Source organism: Muscardinus avellanarius, assembly GCF_963383645.1.
Source record: "Muscardinus avellanarius genome assembly, chromosome: 13".
Taxonomy (NCBI): domain Eukaryota; kingdom Metazoa; phylum Chordata; class Mammalia; order Rodentia; family Gliridae; genus Muscardinus; species Muscardinus avellanarius.
In genome coordinates, this window is record NC_137799.1 from 80,890,674 (window position 1) to 80,902,763 (window position 12,090).

Sequence of the window (12,090 nt, forward strand, 5' to 3'; positions counted from 1 at the left end):
ATAAAAGCATGGGGGAAATACTTGGGGGGGGGGTTGGAAATGTCCCGTGTCTTCTTAGGGTAAATGCATGATGGTGTGCGTTAAGTTGTGCACCCATGAAGGAAAAGTGTTACACTCTGAAAATGAACGTCAGTACAACTAAAAAGGTTGTCAGTGTTAGAATATACCCACTGATGTCTCTCTTTTTTATTTCTAGATAGTATAACTAAAATAGTAATCTAATTGTTAATTTATTGAACACTCACTAATACTCTGGGTGCAATCCTAAATTCTTGAAGCATGTTACCCCATTAGACTCTAGGGGTAGGTGTAGTTATTGTTCTAACTCCTCAGTTGAAGGAGTGAAGGTTAGAACAGTTAAGCGCCATGCCTACATTTACTAGGCTGGTAACTGTGAGAACCAAGATTTGACCCAGGATAGCTCAAGATAAACTTGGGTGTCTTGTGATTTCTCTATCCATACCACCTAAGGGTTCTCCCTTTAAGAGCAAAGAGTATTTTTCTTTTTGGAATAATAGTCATACATAGGACATTGCTGAGTTTGGCCACCACTTTGGGCCCAGTGCGTAACTGAGTGTACCAGCCAGACAGTGAAGATGTTTATAACAGCCATGCAAATTAACTTGATGTTACTGCTCACCCAAGATGCCAATCTTCAAGGCCTCCATCTAGAGGGTTCTGAGATGAAACAGCACAGACAGGGAGATTCCCAAAGCAGCAAACCTGAGAAAGTAGATAGCATGTTTTCAATTAGATCTGGCTTCTTCCCACCTTTCTACCTCCCTTCCATTTTCATTCACCTCCACGACAGATTCTTTTTTGTTATCTGGGAGAGCAGGTTCCGCTATTAAGGAATGATAGGCAGGATCCATGTCTCTGTCCTCTGCCATGACCCATGTTAAATCCAAGTTGCAAATTCTGGAATGAGAACCAACCTCATTGACTACTCTATCTCTGAAGAGTGAGACCGTAGTCCATGGGAGAAAAATTATCAGTGCCATATAAGATGTGACGTTCATCTTTCAGTTTTCCATTGGAGCAGTCACGGAGTTTGTAGATCAAATATTGTAGCCACAGATCACTGTTTCACTTTATTACTGATCTCCCATTACACCCTTCCTAAAAACTTTCTGGGGAACAAGAATAGTGCCAGGAAGTTAGGGCACCTTTAGAAGCAAAGGTACTTCAGAATACATTTTATACAAGCACATTGTCTTCTTTAATTGGAAGGAAATTGCTGGTTGTGAAATTGGAACTCAGCACTGATACACAGCCTTCTTTCCAGGGACCTGTGCATCACAGCTGTCCAGCAGCCTTAGTGCGTGACCCAGGCGGTCACCTACTGTCATCTCCAGGGACACGTGAGGAAGAAACATTCAGATGCCTCTTTTCTGTAAAAGTCCAACACAAAGCCAGTTGAGAAGGGGAAGGGCTAGAATAGAATGCAGTCAGTGGTGTGATGAAGGAAAAAGAAGCAAACACCGTAAGACAGTACTGTCTAAAGAACATTAAAAATGGCTATTTTTGTTTTTTGCTCATCAGTGCCTTCCTCTCCCCTCATTTGCTAAATGATACCTCATTTCCCAGGAAGGGAGTAAAAAGACACCCTCTCTCTTAAAAGAGCTCAGTGTTGAGTTCGCAAATGTTTCTCGCTGTCTGTCTCTTCTTCATGCTGGTATATGGGAGGATGTGCACAGGTTATATAAAAATAATATGCCATTTTATGCAAGGAGCTTGCACAGCCACAGTTTGGGTATCCATGGGACTTTCTGAAGATCTTCACAGCTACTCAGAGAAAGCTGTAGCCCCAAACTCAGCTTCAGCACATGGTCTCAGCTCTCAGCTTCTCTCTCTCTCTCTCTCTCTCTCTCTCTCTCTCTCTCTCTCTCTCTCTCTCTCTCTCTCTCTCTCTCTCTGCCTTGGACCATTTCCATTGCATTTCTTGGCATTGCCCTTTTCCTTCAAAGGGAATTCTTTTGAAGAGTCACTGTTTTGTTTATTTTTTATTATTAACTGATGGAATTTCCCAAAGCATTCTGCTGTCTCCCTTCTCTCATCTCTGGCAACTTATGACCCAAGACAAGGACCAGTGAGCAATGGCATGCAGCCAGCGGTGGGCTGTGGCGAAAACACGTGGCTCTTCACGCCTGTCCTTCCAATCCTCACTGTGAGTGACCGTGTGCTGCTATCTCTGGCCTTTGTCTGCTGCCCACATGTGAGACAAGACTCGGGTATTTGGACAAATTTCTCTCCGTTTTTGAATGAAGGTCACAAAATATTTACTAAGCATCTATATCAGGCTAGGAACTGAGATATAATGACTAATGCTCGTTAGCTGTTTTCCAAGGACCCTCACGCAAATAGGATAGGTTGGTGGTTCTCATCATCCACATGCACTAGAATCCCCTGGGGAAACCTAAAATATCACTCTGCTATATGTTTACAATGTGTTTTATTTAATTTGTCTGGAGCAGAGCTCAGCCTTCAGTATTTTTAAACTCTCTGAATTATTCAAATGTGCAGAGTTGAAAATCACTGATTATGATGGATTTGTACAAACAGATAATTTCAACAGCATTCTTAAGATACTTCTGTTGAGGGTGGACTCTGAAGTGCAGGTAGATACATTATACTAATTACAATTTATTGTTCGTTCCATGCTAGGAGTTCAGATGTGCAGGTACCTTACAAATCCTCATTATAGCCTATTCTTTTCACAGTCTATCTTCTTACTTTCTAAATAAGAAGGGCAATGCCCAGAAAGCTTATGCAATTGCCCCCAGATTACTTAGCTGGCAAGTCTTAGAGCCAAATTCAAAAGTCCTGTCTAGTTCAAACCTACAAGCCATCCAAATACTTGTTATTTTCCAGAACAGACTGCACTTGTCCACCATATTCCTAGAGAATAGAAATGAAAGTCACTCCGAGGTTGGCCTGCTGTATCAGGCCATTCCCGTGCTCCTTAGTTGTATCTCCTAATGTCTTCCTTGCTCTTCCTTCTACATTCAAATTCACATTCTTGTGGTTATGGGAGAGAAGGGCATGTTGGCAAGATAGCCCAAGTTCAATTCTAGAGCAGTGAGCTCATCCTCTTGGCTCCTCGTGTTATTACTTGGTTTCCCCGGAGCTGGTACAATCAAAACTCCTCCTTCTTGTTGTGCAACTGACCTGTGAAGCCCAGCTGTGAGCCAAAGCTGTCTGGATCACGTAGGCTTGCAGAAAGAGAAATGAGCCAAGTACTTCTAAAATAAACCTAGTTAAACAAAGGCACAGAGCATGGTCAAGCCCAGCACACGGGGAGGAGGGGCTCAGAGGACTGTCTGCCATTCCTAAAAACAGTACGTGGAGTCTCAGACATTTAACTTCCCTCGAGTAAGGACAGGGAGCAATTGGTTGGAGGAATTGGTTTCACTTTTACAGAAGAATCTAGAAACTGATGAGATAGTTTCTTTTGTTTGATTAAGAATAAACCGGAAGCAGGACATGATGGTGCACACTTACAATCCCAGTATTTGGGAGGCTGAGATAGGAGGATGGCATGTTCGCAGCCAGTCTCAGCTACTTAATAAGGCCTTCTGCAACTCAGTGAGAAGCGAGACCCTTTTTCAAAATAAAGAATAAAATAAAATAAAGAATAAAATAATAAAATAAAATAAAGAATAAAATAAAATCTACGGCTGGAGGTGTAGCTCAGAGGTAGAATGCCCCTGGGTTTAATCCTTAGTACTATATAAAAAAAAAAGAATAAACTGGAAAATCATTACCAACTTACTTCCTTTTAGTCAAATACTTTCCATTTTTCTAAAATCCTTAGGCCCAGTTTTATTTGTCCATCAAGCTTAAAGGAAAATAACAATGAGACCAATAGTAATGACAGTAACTTCAAGTGGTTATGGCTGACTTGGGTTCTCAGGAGAGTGGGAACAAAGATGGAAAGCTTGCATCTGTTCATCTTCCCCTTTCACCACAAGGAAGAGCTTAGGAGGTCCCATAAACTGTTTGTTTCTTACTTCTACCTTGTTTTATAAAAAGGAAAAAAGGATAAAGAAAGAAGAAAGAAAGAGAGGTAGAGAGGGAGAAAGAAGGAAGGAAGGGAGGAAGGAAGGAAAGAAATTAACAATACTCTCAGTGACCTAGTGAGACCCTGTTTCAAAACAAAAAATTTAAAAAGGGCTGGGGATGAAGCTCTGAAGTAGAGTACCTCTCAGCTCAATCCCCAATATAAAAAATCAAAAGAAGGAAGAGGAGGAGAGGAAGGAAGGAAGGAAGGAAGGAAGGAAGGAAGGAAGGAAGGAAGGAGATGGGAAGAAAAGGGAAAGGAAAAGGAAAAAAGGGGTTGTGGTGGTACACCCCTGAAGTCTCAGTGCTTGGGAGGCTGAGATAGGAGGACACAAGATTTGAGACCAGCCTTAGCAACTTAGTTAGATTCTCAGCAACCTAGCAAAACCTTGTTTCCAAACCAAAATAAATAAAAATAAGAAATGAATGAGGGTGTAGCACAGAGGTAGAAAGCCTCTGGGTTCAATCCTCAGACACACACACACACACGAGAGAGAGAGAGAGAGAGAGAAGAGAGAGAGAGAGAGAGAGAGAGAGAGAGAGAGAGAGAGAGAGAGAGAGAGAGAAACTAAAAAGATAACCCTATCTTAAGTTCTTTAGATAAATTTCAAAATGAAATTTAATTTGCTTTATCTCCATCTCCATCTTTTTCCTTTCCTATCTCCCATCATCAAGAAACCTTTTGGTCCATCAGAGGCACATGCATGTATTTAGCACAGTGCATGCCAGGCTGGCCCTCTGTATTTAGCACAGTGCATGCCAGGCTGGCCCTCCGTAGGCATCTGTGGCTTCTCATTTCACTCCCCAGCTCTCCATCTCCCAATGCCAATGCCAAACTGCCATTTCATAGTTCTTTACCAGATGGTAGGAAGAGTTTCAAGCTCCACTGGTTGAAGAAAAACAAAATCGATTCCCTCCCACAGCAGACAGACAGGAGAGTAGCGGGCGGCTGAGTGTGGGTGAGTGGGGCCTCTGCAGGTGGACACCCAGCTGCTCAACAGGCTGGCCTCCAGCTGAGGGCTTGGCGGGCGTGAGCACCCTGAACTGCCTCTGCATCTCGAGAGCCTGCAATCACGCCTTCCAGAAGTTAACCCCAGAGTAATTTGGTTGGGTCCCAGACTCATCCTTCCCACCAAGTCTCTCTGCAACTCTCACCAAGGAAATTGTGGCCAGAGTCTCCCAGCAGCCTGCAACTCAACAGGGCAGCCCAGGGCATGAGAAGGGGGACTGATCAGCACAGACAATGGGCTCGGGGACAGGATCCAAGCGGGGCTGTGCCTCCTTTACCCTGTCAGCAGGACCCGGAGGCGAAGCACTGGAAGGCCAGGAGTGACGTCTGACATCTCCAAACATTAGTGATGCCTTGCTGATGATATCACTGTGTCAATCAAACCTTCCCATCCAGCTGTGTCCATGACAAGCTGCAGAGGCCAACTTTCCTTTTTCTTCCAAATCTTTTTCCATAAAAAGTATGTTCTAAATAACTAATAAAGTAACCAATATTAGGTGAGATCAGTGAGAAATCTTTTGCATGAACCAAGCAGGTAATCCAGGTGCTGTGGTGTGGGTCTCAAACGTCCCCCAAAGACCCTCGTGTTGAAGGCTTGGTCCTCAGCTGATGCTGAAATTGGAAAATGGGGGAGCCTTTCGCTGAGATGGGAGGAACTTAGGTCACTGGGGATGTGACCTTTAAGGGGAAATTGAGACTCAGGCTCCTTTCTCCCTTTTTGCTTCCCAGTCACTATGAGGTGAGTGGTCTTGCTCTACCACACACTTTCTGCCAAGATGTTCTGCCTAGACACAGGTTCAAAGCTATGGGACCATATGACCATGGACTAAAACCACAAAAACCATTAGGTCAAATAACCTTTTTTCCCCTTTTTGGTTATCTCAGGTATTTTGTCACAGCAATGGAAAGTTGACTAATACAACACGGATGCTCTCAGCTCTTTGTTTCACAGCCTCCAGAGTCAGGGAGACCCATGAGAACACTGGGAGAGCCATCCCCTTTCAATCAGGTCACTAGGGCAAGAGGAAACCAAAGGATATATGTTGCATTACCTCCACAGAGGTAGCAGTCTGACCTGGAGATGTCAGTAGTAAAATGTTGGAATTAGAAAGTTTCTCAGCCTCTAACCTCTAATTTGGACCAGAAAAAACTAAAAGCTTGACGTATCATCATGATAGAATTTTATGCCCTCAAATAATTGCAAGAACCTAGCTGTTCCACTAGAAAAATAAATCGCCCTAAAAATGTAGACTCTAGATTGCCATGACCCCAATATTTGAGTGATGACCCCCAATATTTGAGTGATGACATAGAGCCTTCAGGTTCATTTTGGTGAGTCTTAAAAAAGAAAGGAAGTTGTTTTGAAGGGTTGCTTATTGGAAAGTCTAATACAATAACATTAGCTGCCCAAGCCAATTGTAAAATTGTAGATTTATTATGTTTAGCAGAAATGTAGCCTGTATGTTTGAAATATTATCCAAATGACCTGGCTTCAACTTAGAAATCTTATATGAATCGAAACAAGTGAATTAGGGAGGCCTCTTGCCTCTAGCACTAAAGGGTTTGTGAGAGGTGAGTCAAGAACCATTTATAGTAGTGATAAAAGACTATATTTAAGGCTGTAAAAATGTGGCATAGAAGGTCTCAGTTTAGAAGTAAATTCATTTTATAGGCTCAGTGAAAGAACAACTGAAAACTTTTACAAATGAGAGGTATGACCTATTGAAATCTTAAAGATAAAATATGCCAGTTATTCCTTGGGACTGGGTACAGTAATTATACCCTTGAATGTTGAAATGTAAATCAGAGCCTTCCTTGGAAACAGCAACAGCTTAACTTGACCATGGTACACATGGCCGATGACAGTTACCCAAAGCTGTTGTCCAACTGTCCCCTCGTGGGCCCGTGTGCATCGCTGGGATGGGCCACTTGAGACCCTAGCAGGCAACTAGGGAAGGCGGCAGAGTCCCACCCAGCTGGCAGACACCTCGTCTGATGGGTCTTTAGGCTTTTGCTCTCTCAAGAGAACAGCGATCCTTTACTTGGAATTCGACATCTGGTTCAAGCTAGAAGTAGCTAGAAGTAGACCTTAATGCCTGATGAGGACAGGGTGTACTGCATTCAAGAGAGCCTTCTTTCCAGGCGTGGTGCGCATGCCTGGAATATCAGTACATGGAAGGCTAAGACAGGAAGATTGCAGACTTGGGGCCAGGCTCATCAACATAGTGAGACCCTCAGCAACTTGAGAACCTGTTTCAAAATAAAATATAAAAGGGGTTGGGGGTGTATCTCAATGCCCCTGGGTTCAATCCCCAGTACCAAAAAAAAGTGGGAAAGAGTCTTCTTGACTTCAGCCTCCTAACCACCTCTGACCTCATGGAGCTCGCCATGTCTCTCCTCGCCCGCACTCTGGATTCCTCCAGCTCATCCTTCCCCAGAGCTCTGCACTGGTCCCGCCTCCACCTGGAGCATCCTCTTGAGATACTTGCCCATTATCATCACTTCTTAGTTTAAGTGTCACTTCCTAAGAGCCATCCCTGCAGCACCAAATCTAGCCTCCCTCTCTTTCTCTGTCTACACACACGCGCACGCATGCACATGGACATACACATATGCACGTCAGTCATCCTATTTTAATTCTGGCAGATCATATATAATTATCTGATATTTTCATTTTCTTACTTTTAAAATGCATGTACTGTTTTCTTCTATTATGTGCACCAGAAAGGCAGAAATCAATCTCTTTACTCACTGTCGTGTAATCTTCACATCAAATAACTCTTACCACATGCAGGTGCTCAATCCATAATTTTTAAATGCATGCACGGCAGAGCCCTGGCAAGGGAATCCACGAGGAATGGTTTGGAAGAGCTCTAGTGGAGAGTGGAAGCGCCGGCCTCTGCCCCCAGAGCCGACCTTAGCAAGTCACTTTACGCTGGCCCAAGGACCTCACATCCTCATCTGGAAGCAGAAGACGTGGCCTGGAGCAGCAGCTGCCCCTCTGTTCTGTGAAGGCCCACCCTCCACAGCTCGAGTCCGGAAACTTTGCTACCATTTCTGTCAGTTGCTTGGCCTAAGAGAAGGAATCATTAGCACGTGGGGTCCATCGAAACCACATGGGTTTCTTCTGACTTGTAACTCCATCTGATGCCTGCTTCATTGCGCCTGCCCACTTTTCGAACTTTCAGAATGATAATTTCAAAATTAGCATAAAGACATAAAATATCTTTAAACTTCCCTTTAGGTGCCTTAAATGTAAGCCTTGATCAAAGAAAGTACAAATTTCAAGTAAACTACTTGTTTTAGATAGTATCGTTCTTGGACACTGGGATACTAGCCCAGTGCTTAGAAATACCCATCTAGTCGGCTAAATAAGTATATTGCCTCAGAAAAGTGGCAAAGCCCCCAGCAGGACCATTAGATGAATAAAAAGTCAATCATAAAATAATTACATATACATTCTACATGTAGACATAGTTGACAATTTTGAGCCTAAAGGAGGGATGCTGGTGGGTTGGGTAAACCACAGGTGTCCCAAAGAATTTCTAATTGTGAGCCTAAAAATTCCCATTGCAAAGTAATCTTTTTCATACCATTGTTAAAGAACATTGGTTGTTCATGGTGATATTTTAATGGAAACTAAATCCCATTCCCTTCTCTTCACATGCCCAGAGACACACACTAGTCAAGCTTGCCCCTCCTCCCCTTTTATCAGCCCCCAAAATCTCAGAATATACTAGAGATTCCTAAAATGTATCCATGCTTTGGGAAACTGCTTCGTCTCTAAGAGTGAGCCCTTGTGTGCTTAGGCAGCCGCATGTGCATCCTCGTTCAATAGTATCTGGAGAACTAGAAATGAAAGTAACAATGGCCTTCCTGCGAGGCCGGTGGCTTCCCTCAAAGCAGAGAAAGAGATGCCAGACACTGTCATCCATGTAATTTTTGACCATTAGAAAGACTGGGAGAAGCTCTTTAAGTGAATCCCTTTGGACTAACAACAGAGCCCATCTGAAACACAAAAGCTCTAAACCTAAGAATGAGACCACATAGCTTCCCCATTCAGGGGCGCTAATAAGGAAAAATGCTGAATTACTATGATTACCCATGACTTGAAAATAGCTTATCACTTGCCAATATGAAGGAAGGCTACCAGCGGGCTGTGAAATGCCAGGAAGAACAATGGCTTTGGAGACAAAATCTTTGTAATGTCTCAGAGAAGCAACTCTGTCAGACGCAGAAATGGCCAGCTTTATAAAATGCAGCTCTTATTCTAAGTGAACCCTGAAAATGTGTCCTGGGGTGTTCCTGCACCATAAAGAAGAATAGAAGAGCTTTCACAGAACAATCAGGCTTATAAACTTGAAATGAAGGGGAGGGAGAGCCAGCAATTATCCAAAAGAATCATATACTAAATAAGCAGCCAATTTAAGGTGTTTCGTGATGGGCAAAAGCTCTCCTCAAACCTGGCAGATAATTGTTAGCCCGCTGTCCACTTTATGTGTTATTGTGTGGACTTAATCATACTGTGAAATTCCTTTTGTCTTCAGACCGAAGTGCCACTGGAATGCTGTTAGGGTGGTCACAGGAGGTTCATTAGGAGGAAGAGCCCGGCTTTGTAGAGACTGAATATTTGTCTTTCCCTGGAATCTTTTATCCCTTATCACAAAGCTCCTATGTTAAGGCCATTGTAAGCACTAAAACAGAACATCTCTCTGCTCGGGAGGACATAATATCTCAGTGGTGGCCTGCTTCATTGGCAGGTGCTAAGCCTTTATTTTTATTATTATCATGTTTTTTCTCCATGAATTGTATATATTAAGTGTGACCCCAGCCTGAGTTCTCAGCTGATGGCCAAATTTTTCTTTACTGTAACTTCAGGACAACTAGGATCTATTTATGAATTATTGTTCTCTTTGGGAATAAATACACAGAAAAAGGGGCTCTCAAAAATTGAAGAGGATTGCCCTTTGTTCAGTAACACATTACACGCCCTCACAAAGCCGAGGTTGTATGCATACACATATATGTACATACAGAGACACACACGCATGCACACTTGTGGGCCCTCATAATGTTTGGATATAGGACTGGAGGGGTGGAGAGAGAGACAGGTGCTGTTAATTGATGGAAGAGTAAATATCATGAAGTTTGTTTTTGTTTTTGTTTGTGGTACTGGGAATGGAATCCAGGGGCATTCTACCTCTGAGCTACACCTCCAGCTCTATTTTTTATTTTTATTTTATTTTTATTTTTATTTTTGGTGGTACTGGTAGTGGAACCCAGAGGCTTTCTACCTCCAGGCTATACTCCCAGACCCATTTATATTTTATTTTGGAAACAGGGTCTCACTAAGTTGCTGAGAGCCTTACTAAGTAGCTGAGGCTGGCTTCGAACCTGTGCGGTCTCAGCCTCCCAAGCGCGGGGATTACAAGCGTGCGCCACCGAGCCCGGCCTTCATGAAGTTATTCCTAATCCTTCACTGTCTTCACTAGATAAATCAGCTCTGTGCCCATAAAGCTACGTCTTCCTTTCTCCTTGCCCATAACTCATAATTCTCAGATGAAAGTATTACATTTGAGAGATCTTGAAATGTGGTCATTGTTACGGATTTGGGAGAGTATGGTTGTGGGGAAACTTCCCGGGGACCCCTGCTAGGGTCCCTGACACACTTTCCCTCAAACCACAACAAAACCCAAAACAACCAAAACCAGAAAAAAAAACTGCAGGTTCTTGTCCTAAGCTAAGAATAAATATGCATAGCTTGGACAGTTGCTGAGGATTTAAAGAAGTTTATCAAAAATATATAAATACAGAAAATAGTTATAGCCCCATGCCACAATGGCATGGGGGTAAGGTGGTCTGGGCCAACTCACCACTCCCAGATACAGCACATGGACTGGACTTTTTATACCTATGACCTCCATCTTGTTTGCATGATTCTGACTTAGTGAACGTCCCTGTAAGGTACCTCCCCCAGCAAGGTGTGGCAAGGTGTCTCCTTGCAGGAAGGCCGAAGGTCAACCCCCTGTTCCACCATCCCTAGATTATCATGTCGATCTTTGTCTTTGGAAAGAGGAAGCCCTAGCTCTCCTCTATTGACTTGTTAATTACTTTTAGCTAGGTTAATCTACACTGGAATAGCTGCCTGCTTCTAGCCAGAAATCAAGTCCTTTCTTTACCCAGATCTGCCGCCATTTTGACACAATTATTTTTGAAATATATTAATAATCAGAGCTCTCTCAAATCTTCTAGGCCATTCCCAATACTAGTACAGTCATGATGAAAAAATATGTGTGGTACCCATGTGGAAGAACAAATGGAGGGGTTGCTGTACGATTCCCCACACAGCTCTGGAGACTTCAGAAAACCTCCCTTAGCTGTAAGAAATGAAGCACAGAAGTACAGAGAAAGGGGCAACCAAGTCGCACCTGGTGTTCCACAGAAGTCATCAAAGAACATGGGAGAAAGCATGTGGCGATAAAAACCCACAAACACAGCTCAGCTCTCAGGTCAGGAGAAACAATTTTGAAGAAAACTACTTCCAAAATCTGTGAAGTTTTTAAAAGGTAGAAAAATAAGCAAAGGGACCAGACCTGGGGAAAAGACAGATTCTCTTGCTGGTGCTTCCGATTAATGAGCAGGAAGTGATCTGGTTGCTATGACGACCTGAAGATACACAAAAGAAAACATCACTTTCTTAACATATGCCTGATGATGAATAAGCAGAATCTTTCAAAATATCTTTTTAAAAATATGAGTTTCTCTCTCTCTCTTTTCATTCTCATTTATTTATTTATTTGGAGTAAATCATACAAGATGGTTCTTAGATTTTTTTTTTTCTGTTTTATTCAGATAACAGGACTTGTTTGCACAACACCTAATGTGCTTCCACAAACCAGCAGTTTGGGTAAAAATTAAAGACCAGAAAATATGTCTATTAGACAATACATTTTGTTTTTCAGCAGTTTTGTTTCTTTTTAAACAGCAAAGGAGATAAATGGATATTGTTCTGTTTTTCTCTC

General features: G+C 42.7%; 1 protein-coding gene across 1 annotated transcript in view; it reads left to right on the forward strand.

Moving 5' to 3' along the window:
* Positions 1-12,090, forward strand: part of PCSK5 (proprotein convertase subtilisin/kexin type 5) — a gene marked incomplete at both ends in the record, with an annotated part of 434,445 nt that overhangs the window by 362,849 nt on the left and 59,506 nt on the right. The gene's annotated exons all lie outside the window — the stretch shown is intronic.